The following is a 12,604-nucleotide window of genomic DNA, read 5'->3' on the forward strand; positions in this document are numbered from 1 at the left end:
GTGTACAATTAGCCTGTGAAGGAAATCAAAAAGGCAGGCAGACAAAAATAGAGGGATTGGGAATTCTATGTAGTGGTTCACACTCATTTCCCCTGAGTTATTTTGCTGGGTGTAGATGGTTCAATCCATTATTGTTCTATTGTAGCTGATGTATTTCATCTCATTGTTGAAGAGGGACACATCAATCAGAATTGATCATCATATAGTATTGTTATTGAAATATGTAATGATCTCCTGGTCCTGCTCGTTTCACTCAGCATCACTTCATGTAAGTCTTTCCAGGCCTTTCTGAAATCATCTTGGTCATTTCTTACACAACAGTAATATTCCATAACATTCATATACCACAGTTTATTCAACCATTATCCGATTGATGGGTGTCCGCTCAGTTTCTAGTTTCTGTCCACTACAAAGAAGGCTGCCACAAACATTCTTGCACATACAGGTCCCTTTCCCTTCTTTAAAATCTCTTTGGGATATAAGCTCAATCACTACTCCATCATGTTGTGGAATTTTAGACTGTAGGATCCTATTAGTTTCTTCACTGAACTTTGTTGCCTTTTCCATCTTTGTAATGAAATTACCATTGTCAAGAATTTATCACTTATAGTTCAATGAAGAAAAAGAAAGTATGAAATCCAGAATTTGTCTGGATAATTGAAGTCCCCTATTTCTACTGTATTATGCTCCTACTTTTGTTTCCCAAATTCATCATTAATTCCTTCCTTTTGGCATGATGGCATTCAGTATTATCCCAGTACAATATTATTTCTGTGTTTTTTTTTCATTAATCCTAACCCAAATCCTTTTCACCATGTCATCCTACTCTAGTTCACAGATTTTCTTACATAAATATGTTATTAATATATAATGCTACTTTCATTTTTTTTCTTTTTCATTACCTTTTCCAAGTTCCAAAGTTGAGTGGTCCTCATTCTTTTTGTCTTGTTTCACATTCTTTCCTTTATAGGTTAAGCTTTTTCAGATTCTCATTATGACTTTCTTTTGAAACAATTCTTATTATTTCAAGTAATACTGCATTACCTCTGCTAGCATGGAGAGTAGATAGATATTCCTCCAGTTCTTTCAACTTTTTCTTTGGAAAAGAGACCATCCTACTTATTGTTTGTTACCATACAACTTCCTTGGCACTAGTAGAAACAGTGCATTCCTGACAGTTCACTGAAAATTACCCATGTTCTCCATACTTGCTGTAATTGAGATCCTCAGTTATTTGTCAATCATGTGATTAACTCATGGGGCTAACTGCCATGGCAAACTGTCTGTTTGCTGTGCCTGATCACTGAACCAAGGGGGTTGGTCAGCAGGGGCTACTAAATAAGGCTTTTTCTTTTGTTTTCTAGCTTAACATCATTTGATCCTAATTAGATTTCTGCCAAAATTCAAACACAAACAACAATTGCTCTCAGTTATCTACAAAAAAAAAAATCCTTATATATAAACCCAATTCTTAGCACTTTAACCCTCTGATAGAAGAATAGCATTTAGAATTGTTAGGGACTTTAGAGATCATTTAGTTCATTTATCGAGGAAACTGAGGACCAGGAAGAATAGTTTCCCAGGGTTACACAGGAAGTAAGTGGTAGAGCTAGGGCTCAAAGTCAAGTCTAATGAAACCAAATGTCGTATTTTTTCTACACTGCTACATCTTCCTTTCTCTTTTCACTGTTGAGATTTAAGATACATTTTATCTTTGCCTTGCCTCTTTGCTGTCTAAAGGATATTTGTCATTGAACTGAATACCAATTCAGCTTTCATTCTGTTGAGTTTGACATACTGGTAAAACAACCAAGGGTAGATGTTCAGTAGGCTGTGGAGGATTTGGATATACAAATATATCGGGGCTGGATATTTTGGAACCATTTTTAAAAAGACCTTTTGTTTTGCATTTAATAACCATGTTTATATATCTTTTAAATAGAAAGCTTAAATTGCTTTTTTCACACATTACTGTCTTTTTGACCCTAAGTGGTTGACTACATTTGGTGGGATGAGAGAGGGATTGATGGCCCAAAACATTGAGTTTTACTCCTTTTGTCACTCATCTTTATTCCCTCCTATTATGGTGATTCTAAGCTTTGCTCTCAAAATTGGCTAAAATCCTTGAACAAGGAGAGCCTGTAAATAAACACCCACTTAAACCATCTGGTCCTATAACACATACAAGTGATTAAGCCTCAGTTCTGATTGTAAAATTAAAAACAACAAAATAAACAAACAAAAAAAACCAAATAAACTCTTTAGATACATATAGTTGTATAGATATTTTACTTGTAGAATTTAGTTTTTGATTAAATTATGTTCCTTAGTTGCCTTTGAGATATGCTCTTGTCAGGTTCATAGATTTTGGAGAAGAATGTCCTATAATATATTAAGACCACATTGTTAGTAGCGTAAGATCATTCATTTATTCAGTAAGACTACTATGTTCTAGGCAACATGCTGGATGCTATATATTGTATACTCTAAAATAAAGCATTTGTATTCTGAGGGAAGCTAACAGGTACATAGAAAATTAAATTAAAATGTATACAAAGAAATTTCTGGGGAAAAGCACTTATATCTGGGGTGGAATCAGAATATACTTGTATAGAAAATAATGCTTGTGCTGAGCTTTGAAGGCACTAACAATTTTATGAGGCAGAGGCAAGGAGGGAGTGCTTTCCAGGCAGGGAGGCCTATTCAAAGAAATGGAGACAGGCGATGGATTGTAGTGTATAAGAAACAGCAAATAAGCTGGTTTGGCTGATACATAGAGTGCATAAAGGGGAGTAATGAATAGTAAACCTGGAAAGGCAGATTGAAGCAGATGGTGAAGAGTTTCAGATGCCAAACAGAGAAGTGTGTATCTTTTGAGAGAGGCAATAGAGGGGCAGCTAAGTGTTGCAGTGAATAGAGGGCTGGGCCTGTAGTCAAGAAGACCCAAGTTCAAATTCAACCTCAGACACTGTGTGACCCTGGGTATGTCACTTAGCCTTGTTTGCCTCAGTTTCCTCATATATAAAATGAGCTGGAGAAGGAAATGGCAAATCACTTCAGTGTCTTTGCCAAGAAAACCCCAAATGGGATCACAAAGAGTTGGACGGGACTGAAAAATGACTAACCACACACTTATTTTCTTGAGCAGAAGAGTGACGTAATTACATTATTCATTAAAAATATAAATTAGAAACTGTGGAAGAGGAATTGGGAAGAGAGTGGAAGTTAAGAAACTAACTAAATCAACTAAGACTATTGAGATAGTTCAGGGAAGAAAAGATAAATTCTCCTTATTGTTGTTTGTTACACCTATTGTAAAAGTTCTATTGTAGCATATATTTAAGAAGACAGATTCCTTTTCATCTGCCCTTGGAAAATTTGGGGTATCTGAAAATAATATATTTATGTTTTTCTTCTCCAGCAATACTAAGTCAGTGAAGGGGGGAGGGGGAAGTCAAATGGTTTATGTTTAACATTTTCATTTTGCTGGAAGGGACATCCTTTTTTGTAGTTAATTTCCTTGACAGCTCTTAGTGCTTATGGATTAGGTTCTTTATATAGTTCTGAAGAGGAAATGAATATAGATTGGAAGACTTCATTCAGGTGACATCACTGAAGAGGGTAGGATGAGTTGCCCACTGTCTGTATTGCAGGGAGTTGGGAGTAATACATTTCCTTGTGGGTGACTGTTGGAACAAACTAATTATATGCAAAAACCCCAGAATTGTCAAGAGTGATGTGAGGGAAGAAAAGCAAATCCATATGCTTTGTTCCCTTTACCTGATCTTAACCAGTCCCCAGCTCTGGAAGGTGCTAAGATTGACCTGGAGAAGGAGAGAAGAAAAGACACTTCAAGGGAATAGAAAAGTAAGAGAGGAGAGAAAAAGAAAAGAAAAGAAAAGGAAAATGTTATATAGATCAGCCGGGAGCTTGTTTCCTTTGCTTAGAATTAGAGTGGACTAAAGCTCTTCACTGTACCTCAGGCCCCAAGAAAACCTATCCCTGTCTAGACCCTTTCTTTGGAGTCTGTGAGTTTGCTTTTCCTTGCTTAATGTTTTAACTCAAGGAAAGAGTCCACAAAGAGCATTTAAATGAGGATATTATTAACAGTCTCTAGGAATGAATTGTTCTCTAACTGAAAGGGCCATCAATGAAAAGTGTTCATATTAACACCACACTGATGTAGTTTTTCTTTTGAAAAGACTATAAAAAGAAATTAACTGTTTAAAAATGTCAAATAGTGGTTGCACATTTGAACATACAAAAGCTAGGAGAAACAAGCCTATAATATTAATTCACATGTATTTAACTCACTACAGTTTAAGGCATAACACCGAATGTACTAACCAGTCATTGGATGTGCTGTGTAGAATGGGTTTGATTTATAATAAAATCATAGGAATCATAGACTAGAGGTAAAGGCATACCCAGTTGTTGCTTAGTGTAGTTCCCTTGTTTTTTTTTCAGATGAGGAACTGAGGTTGAGAAAGGCTCAAGGTCCTACAGGTAATAAGCAGTGACCTGAAGTTTGAACCTATATTCTTAGATTCCAAATGCAGAAGTTTTGCTGACTGTACCACACTGCATTTCTTTTAATTATTAAGTTCTGGCTTGGGGTGTTTGGTAATGTTTGTGATCTCATCATAGCATTAATGTGATTTTATTTTACAAATCGTGTAGAAAAACAGTGCATGTTTTTACATGCATATCTCGACAGAATTTTTAACAAAAATTCTTTGAATTCTTTGATGAAGGGAATATCTAAGAAAAATGTCATTTAGAAGGGCACAAAAGCCAAACCTATCCATTTAAAGCTTGATCATGTTATTTCCTTGGGCTATTCCAAAACTGCAACAGCTGCCTAAGGAATAAATCAAGGAGCCAGAATTCACCTCTTGATCAATAATTTTTTTCCTAGAATTTGTCATGAATTTTCCTATGGTTGCTATCAAAGAAGGGGAATAAAATGAAATCAATTGTTTTTACATTTTTTACATTTAAGTTAAAACACTTCTCATGTATGTTTGGAATGTAGGTGGTACAAGAAGAATTGAAAAGGAATATTAGTATGCTTCCTTTCAAATATCAAAAATTGTAAATTCACACATCAAAATTATGGAACCTGTAATTTTAGGTGGTGATTTAGGTGAGTAGGCTAGACAAAAGAGATTAGAATTGTTATAAAATTATATTTTTTGTTATTATTATAGCTTTTTATTTACAAGATATATGCATGAGTAATTTTTCAGCATTGACAATTGCAAGACCTTTTGTTCCAGTTTTTCCCCTCCTTCTTCCCATTTCCTTTCCCAGATGGCAGGTTGACCAATACATGTTAAATATGTTAAAGTATATGTTAAATACAATATACATATATATGTCCATACAATTATTTTGCTGTACAAAAAGAATCGAACTTTGAAATAGTGTACAATTAACCTGTAAATGAAATAAAAAATGCAGATGGACAAAAATAGAGGGGTTGGGAATTCTATGTAGTGGTTCACACTCGTTTCCCAGAGTTCTTTCGCTGGGTTAGCTGGTTCAGTTCATTACTGCTCTATTGGAACTGATTTGGTTCATCTCATTGTTGAAGAGGCCACGTCCATCAGAATTGATCATCATATAGTATTGTTGTTGAAGTATATAATGATCTCTTTATCCTGCTCATTTCACTCAGCATCAGTTCATGTAAGTCTCTCTAGGCCTTTCTGAAACCATCCTGTTGATCGTTTCTTACAGAACAATAATATTCTATAATATTCATATACCACAATTTATTCATTCTCCAATTGATGGGCATCCACTCAGTTTCCAGTTTCTGACCACTACAAAGAGGGCTGCCACAAACTAGAATGATACATTTTCATAATGCTTTTGTTTTTGTAAATTCCAATATTTGCCTGTATGTTTCATCTATCTATTACTTTTAACTGTGAAAATGATGATTGGTTAGCCCCAATTCCTGCCAAAGAAAGAGTTCTTTAAATACTGTTTTGGAATGGGGATGTGCATGTGTTTTTTTAACCCTTCAGTAATATTGGTTTGTAGGAAAGCAAAGCATGATTGTTTCAAAGAAAGCTCTATTAGGAATAGCCAAACACAATTTGCTCATAACATATGAATGTTATAGAATACTATTGTTCTATAAGACATTATTGGCAGGTGGATTTTAGAAAAACCTGGACTTACATGAACTGATGCTAAGGGAAGTGAGCAGAACCAGGAGAACATTGTACACATTAACAGCAACATTACGTGTATGATAAATTTTGCTCTTCTCAGCAATACAATGATCTAAGACAACTGTAAAAGACTTATGATGGAAAATGCTACCCACATCCAGAGAAACCACTATGAAGTCTAAATGCAGATTGAAGCATATTATTTTCACTTTTTTGTTGTTTTTTCTTTCTTGTGGTTTTTCTCTCTTATTCTGATTCCTTTTTTACAACATAGCTAAAGTGGAAATATATATTTTATATATATTTAAAAAGAAAGCTCTATTAGGCTCAGAGTTGTTGATTATCAAATAATCATCAGCCACAGCTTTAAAAATTCAGCAGCCAGTATGGCAGCCCTTTGGAAATATACAATGTAAGACAAACAGGGCTCCATTGATAACTACATTTGAAGCTGTGTCAAAGAAAACTTTACAGAAAATTCTTTGATCACTAGCTTTTCCATAACACATGGCATGACTGGCATTGTTTTCCCTTTAGTTTCACTCACTAGTTTAAACATGATAAGATTTGCCATTTACTTAGCAGAGACTCTGGGGCAGTTAAAATAATAAAATGCCCTTCCATGAATTCTTAGCTTCAGGAAGAATATTGAAACTCTTGATGATAATCAGGTTTTCACCTGAGTAGGTAGAAGGAAGTTCCAAAAAAATTTTCATTTAATCTATTATTGTTCAATATTCAATTTTAATTTTCCATTTTTTAAATTTTCTGGTTGTGAAACAGCAGAAAAAAGTCTTCAATCAAATGAAGTAGCCATATGGTTTGTCTTACCCTCCCTAATCTATCTTAACACAATGTAGCTAGATTATCTATATAGTGATCCAAACAAATGATTGAGACATCTGATTTACCATGTTTCAATCCAGTTATTTTGCTAAATATTAACAACTGAAGAGATTTTTTAAAGTGCCTCAACTTCTGAATGAAATTTAAATGAAAATTGAGAGTATTTCTATTTTGCACAAGAAGGAGTATTTTTATTAGCTTTTTAAAAATGGGAGTGTTACTTCATTCCCCGAAAGGAAGTTACTGAGATTTGATCTAAAAATTACTATCCATGCTCACTTCGGCAGCATATATACAAAAATAGAAACAATACTGAGAAGATTAGCATGGCCCATGTGCAAGGATGACACAGATATTTGTGAAATGTTCCTTAAAACTACTTTCCTAGAACACGAGGAGAAAATTTTGATAAATTAAATAAGACTTTGTTAAGGACAACATTTGTTTCTATCCAATGACTGATTTAAATTAATCATATATATATTATGAAAGATATTGTAGCTTGGTGCTACACTATTAAAGAGAAATGGTAGTCACTAAATGGTATATGAAGTTTCATCTGGGACCACATATTGATCTGGAAGACCACATATTAACATTATCTATGTTTTATTATATTTTATTTATTTTAATAAATACTTACCAATTACATTTTAATCTGATCCTGCTGCATTGGAGAGTGTTGTAGCCTATGTATTTGATACTTTATTTTGATTTAGTAGATAGGAGTTAGAAAGACTTAGATAAACACCCTGCTTCTGCTTCTTACTAGTTTTGTATTATAATATTAATTCACTAGTTACTTACTAGTATTGTAACTCTTTCTGTGCTTCAAGTCACTCTCTAAGAAAGTGGTCCTCAAAGTGTAGTCCAAAGAATTGTTGGGGTCTCTGAAACCCTTTCAGAGAGGGTCTACAAATTCAAAATTATTTTTTTTTATTTCTAATATAGTAAATAGCTATAAATATTACCCATGTGAACAAAAACTCTTTGAACAGATCCTCGATAATTTTTTAACAACATGAAGATACTGAGAACAAAAGTTTGAGAACCACTGCTCTAAGACTTATCCATTAAGTCATGGAAGAAAGTAAAGATCTTTGATTTGTGAATTTGATCAAAATCAGATCTAGTTAGCAGGAGTGTCACTGAAGCATTGAAAGGCTGTCTGATAATATTTTTTCACTGAAAATTCCAAAGAATCAGCTATCTTAGATAGGAAAATAGGAAGTACCAAAAAAAAAAAAACAATAATAACCCATTCCCATCCAATATTTAATTTTAATTTTCCATTTTGGACTTTTTAGATATGAAATAGTAGATAGTACTCTTTAATCAAATCAGCTAGTCCATGGTTTTTCCCATGCTGCTTATTTTCTACCTCCTATTTGCTAAATTTATCCTTCCTAAATTCTTCCTATTTTCTAATCATTGTGAAAATACTATAATGATGATTGACATTTATATAGTGCCTACTATGTGCCAGACATTGTACTAAGCACTTTATAAAAATTATCTCATTTGATTGATTTGTACCCAAAAAAAGTTGTTAGTGCCAATCTATTACATTGAAATATTACTTAATGATGGTCTGCCAAGAGCAGTTTGAGGCCTTGGCACTTTGGTTTTGATCAGACCAACCATCAGCATTGTAATGTCCTAAGTACAAAGCCTACTAATTGAATTTCATTCACCAGAACTGAAATATAGCATCCAAGGCAGAGAACACTGTCGGCTATTTTTTATGAGGCCTCAAGTCGAAAGTCATTTTTAAAATGTGAGTGATGCAATTTCTTGTATCTTTCATTTAATATGCTACTCGGTAAACAGTGTTTCAGATTAGTGTATTTGTAATTTAAATGAAGACAATACATCAGGCTGAGTCAGAAAAGAAAGAAGAAGTTTAAGAAATGATTGATTCCTCTTTCAGTATTATCCCCTGCTTAAAATAAATAAATTAAAAGGAGGGGGAAAGAGCTATGTGTGGCTTTCAGGGGCAAACATATACTATTTTTAAAACTAGAGCTAGCCCCAGTGGCTAAATCTCTGTTTTCTTCAAGCACACTAATAAATTCTGCCTAATTCATTTTTTATTCTCTCTTGGGGTCTGCTTGCAGATTTGCCTCAACAAAGGAAGCATCATGTTACATCTTTTAAATAATTGATGGCTTTCAGTCCAAGCCAGGTTGAAGGAAATTCTGAAAATAGGTACTGATTGAGCAAATGCCCTCCTTCCTCTCTCTTCTCTCTCCACACTCTCTTCCCTCTCATCCCCTTTCAGCATCCTCTATTCCAATACTGCCTTTAGCTGTGATATTTGCCCCCTTGGTGACTGGCAGCTGCCGATGATGTCATCCAGGCTTTGGAGCAGCCCAGCACTTAGCAGCTCTCATTTCATTCATTTATTTATTTATTTGAGAAAGGGGAAGCTGTTAATTATAAGCTGTCTGATGTAACTAAGAGCTCTTAATAAATCATCAGAAATGTTATGCCTTAATCACCATCAGAAGTGGTTTGTCTGATTGTAAAAAGTTGAGATAGGAGCTAACTGGTTATCTCTGTTATAGGGAGCTTTCTTAGAGTTCATGTTTCAGTGGAAGGCAGGTGACCTCTTGCATAGACTAACCAGCTCTAATTGTTCCTGTAGGTTTCACCATAGTGTAATTTATGGCAGCTATAGTAAAACCATTTTCCTTTTGGGGAGGAGTATGGAATCTGCTATCAGTCTTGTTGGCCAGAGTGATTTTTCAGAACCTGTTAATGTCTTCAGTTCTTTTTTATACTTTATATATGTGCATGTAATTTAAAAAAAATTCATACATATATATTTTGTTAACTATTTGTCAATTATATTAAAATGTTTTAGCATTCATTTTTACAATTTTTGAGTTCCAAATTCTCTCCTGCCTTTCTACCCCCTTGAGAAGGTAAGCAATATATCAGTTATATATGTGAAGTCATGCAAAACATTTTTTAATATTAGGCATGTTGCAAAAAAAAAATGCACACTCACACCTGAAGAAAAATACACAGAGTGAAAAAAATATGCTTCAATTTGTATCCAGAGTTTATCAGTTCTCACATAGAAGGTAGATTGCAGTTTTATTATGGTTTCTTTGGAATTGTCTTGGATCATTGTCCAGTTCATAGTAGCTAGGATTTTTTTAGTTGACAATTCTTACTATATTGGTGTTATAGAGTACAATGTTTTTTGGGAATATCTTTGGTACTTTCAAGGAAGGGAAGAGAATGAAAAAGTTTTTTTTTTCCTTGTATTTGCATTCCTCCCCTCAAGAGCTCTTAATAGGCTGCCTTCTTTCTTTTTTTTTTTTTAATAAAGCTTTTTATTTCTAAAACTTATGTATGAATAATTTTTCAACATAAACCCTTGCAAAGCCTTTTGTTCCAATTTTCTCTCCCTTTCCCCACTCCCTCTCCTAAATGGCAAGTAATCCAATATATGTCAAACATGGTAAAAATGTTAAATCTAATATATAAATACATACTTATACAATTATCTTTCTGCACAAGAAAAATCAGATCAAAAAGGAAAAAAAATGAGAAAGAAAATAAAATGCAAGCAAACAATAACAAAGAATGAAAATGCTATATTGTGATCTGTCCTCAGTTCCTACAGTACTGTAGATGATTTTCTTCATCATAACATCATTGGAACTGGCTTCAGTCATCTCATTGTTAAAAAGAGCCACATCCATCAGAATTGATCGTTGCATAATCTTATTTTTGCCATGTATAATTCTGTTCACTTCACTTAGCATCAATTCATGTAAATCTCTTAAGGTCTTCTGAAATCATCCTACTGATCATTTCTTATAGAACAATAATATTCCATAACATGCATATACTATAATTTATTCACCCATTCTCCAGCTAATGGGCATCCATTCAGTTTCCAGTTTCTTGCCACTACAACGAGGGCTGCCACAAATATTTTTGCACATGTGAGTCCCTCTCCCTCCTTTAAGATCTCTTTGGAATATAAGCCCAGTAAAAACACTACTGGATCAAAGGATATACACAATTTGGTAGTCCTTTGGGTATACATAGTTCCAACTTGCTCTCTAGAATTGTTGGATCCATTCACAATTCCACCAAGAATGTATTGGTGTTTCAGTTTTCCCACATCCCCTTCTAATATTCGTCATTATCTTTTCCTATCATCTTGGCCAATATTAGAGGTGTGTAGTGATACTACAGAATTGTCTTAATTTGCATTTCTCTGATCAATAGTGATTTAGAGAACCTTTTCATATGATTAGAAATGGTTTCAATTTCTTCATCTGAAAATTGTTCATTTCCTTTGACCATGAATTCTTATAAATTTGAATCAATTCTCTATATATTTTAGAAATGAAGCCTTTATCAGAACCCTCAAATGTAAAAATGTTTTTTCAGTTTATTGCTTCCCTTCTAATCTTGTCTGCATTAGTTTTGTTTTTACAAAAACTTTTTAACTTAATATAATCAAAATTATCTTATTTTGTGTTCAATAATGAACTCTAGTTCTTCTTTGGCCACAGATTCCTTCTTTCTCCACAGATCTGAGAGGTAGACTATCTTTATTCTTCTAATTTGCTTATAATACCACTCTTTATGTCCAAATCATGAATCCATTTTGACCTTATGTATAAGGTGTTAGGTGTGGATCAATGTACAGACTGCTTTCAAGAGCTCTTTTTGCCTAAGCCTTTGTTTTCTCTCTTATTTAAGGATTCCTTTAGACTGTGAGCTCCTTGAGAACAGGAATTGGTTTTGCATTTCTTTTCTTTCCCCAGTACTTAGTGCAGTGCCTAGAATATTGCTATGGTGGTGTTGACCAGTTATTTTTCAATTGTATTCGACTCTTTGTAACCCTGTTTGGGTTTTTCTTGGCAGAAATACTGGAGTTGTTTTCTTTTTCTTTTTCCAGCTCATTTTATAGAGGAGGAACTGAGGCAAATAGGGTTAAGTGATTTAAATATTCAGGGTCACATAACTAGTAAAAATCAAAGAAGAAACTTATTAGATAAGTCTTCCTGATTCCAAGCTCAATGCTTTATTCACTGTGCCACTTAGCTGCCTTTGGCACATGGTAGGTGCTTAGTAAATGTTTGTTGATGACTTTTTTTTTTCTCTTTCCCTAGTTCTAGATTTTTCCTTTATGCACTTCACTTTGGAAAGGTTCATTGTAATAAAGGCACTCAATGTCAACCATTTTTCTTTAAGTGTGGAATTTAAAAGGAAGGGATAAATAGAACCATAGTTTAAGTTGATAGCAGGTTCAAAGAAACACTTTTTTTTCCCCAAGGAGAAAAAAGGAAAGCAGAAGGAAAACAGAAAATCTTATAGATGAAATGAAATGAGAGGGGAGGATTGAAGGTGTATGACATTTTCTGAACAAGGTTCTAAAAGGATTAGATTAGAAGAAATAGTATCAAACTCGTAGTTTACTTTCTAAAATACACATTCTCTGCCCCCTCCCTTTTCTTTCAGTCTACTGACATAAATATTTATTGATTGTAATTGATTTAAATGATTCAATGTAATTGAATGTTGATACAATTAAATTGTAA

At 33.8% G+C, this 12,604-nt stretch overlaps 1 protein-coding gene and 1 non-coding gene across 5 annotated transcripts in view; both read left to right on the forward strand.

Moving 5' to 3' along the window:
• ESRRG (estrogen related receptor gamma) overlaps window positions 1-12,604 on the forward strand; it is a 608,771-nt gene that overhangs the window by 152,554 nt on the left and 443,613 nt on the right. The window lies entirely within an intron of this gene.
• LOC127563549 (U6 spliceosomal RNA) lies at window positions 7,303-7,409 on the forward strand. The gene has a single exon (XR_007954003.1). It is a non-coding gene; the product is annotated as a U6 spliceosomal RNA (small nuclear RNA).

The sequence above is a fragment of the Antechinus flavipes genome, chromosome 4 (assembly GCF_016432865.1).
Source record: "Antechinus flavipes isolate AdamAnt ecotype Samford, QLD, Australia chromosome 4, AdamAnt_v2, whole genome shotgun sequence".
In the NCBI taxonomy this organism is placed as follows: Eukaryota; Metazoa; Chordata; class Mammalia; order Dasyuromorphia; family Dasyuridae; genus Antechinus; species Antechinus flavipes.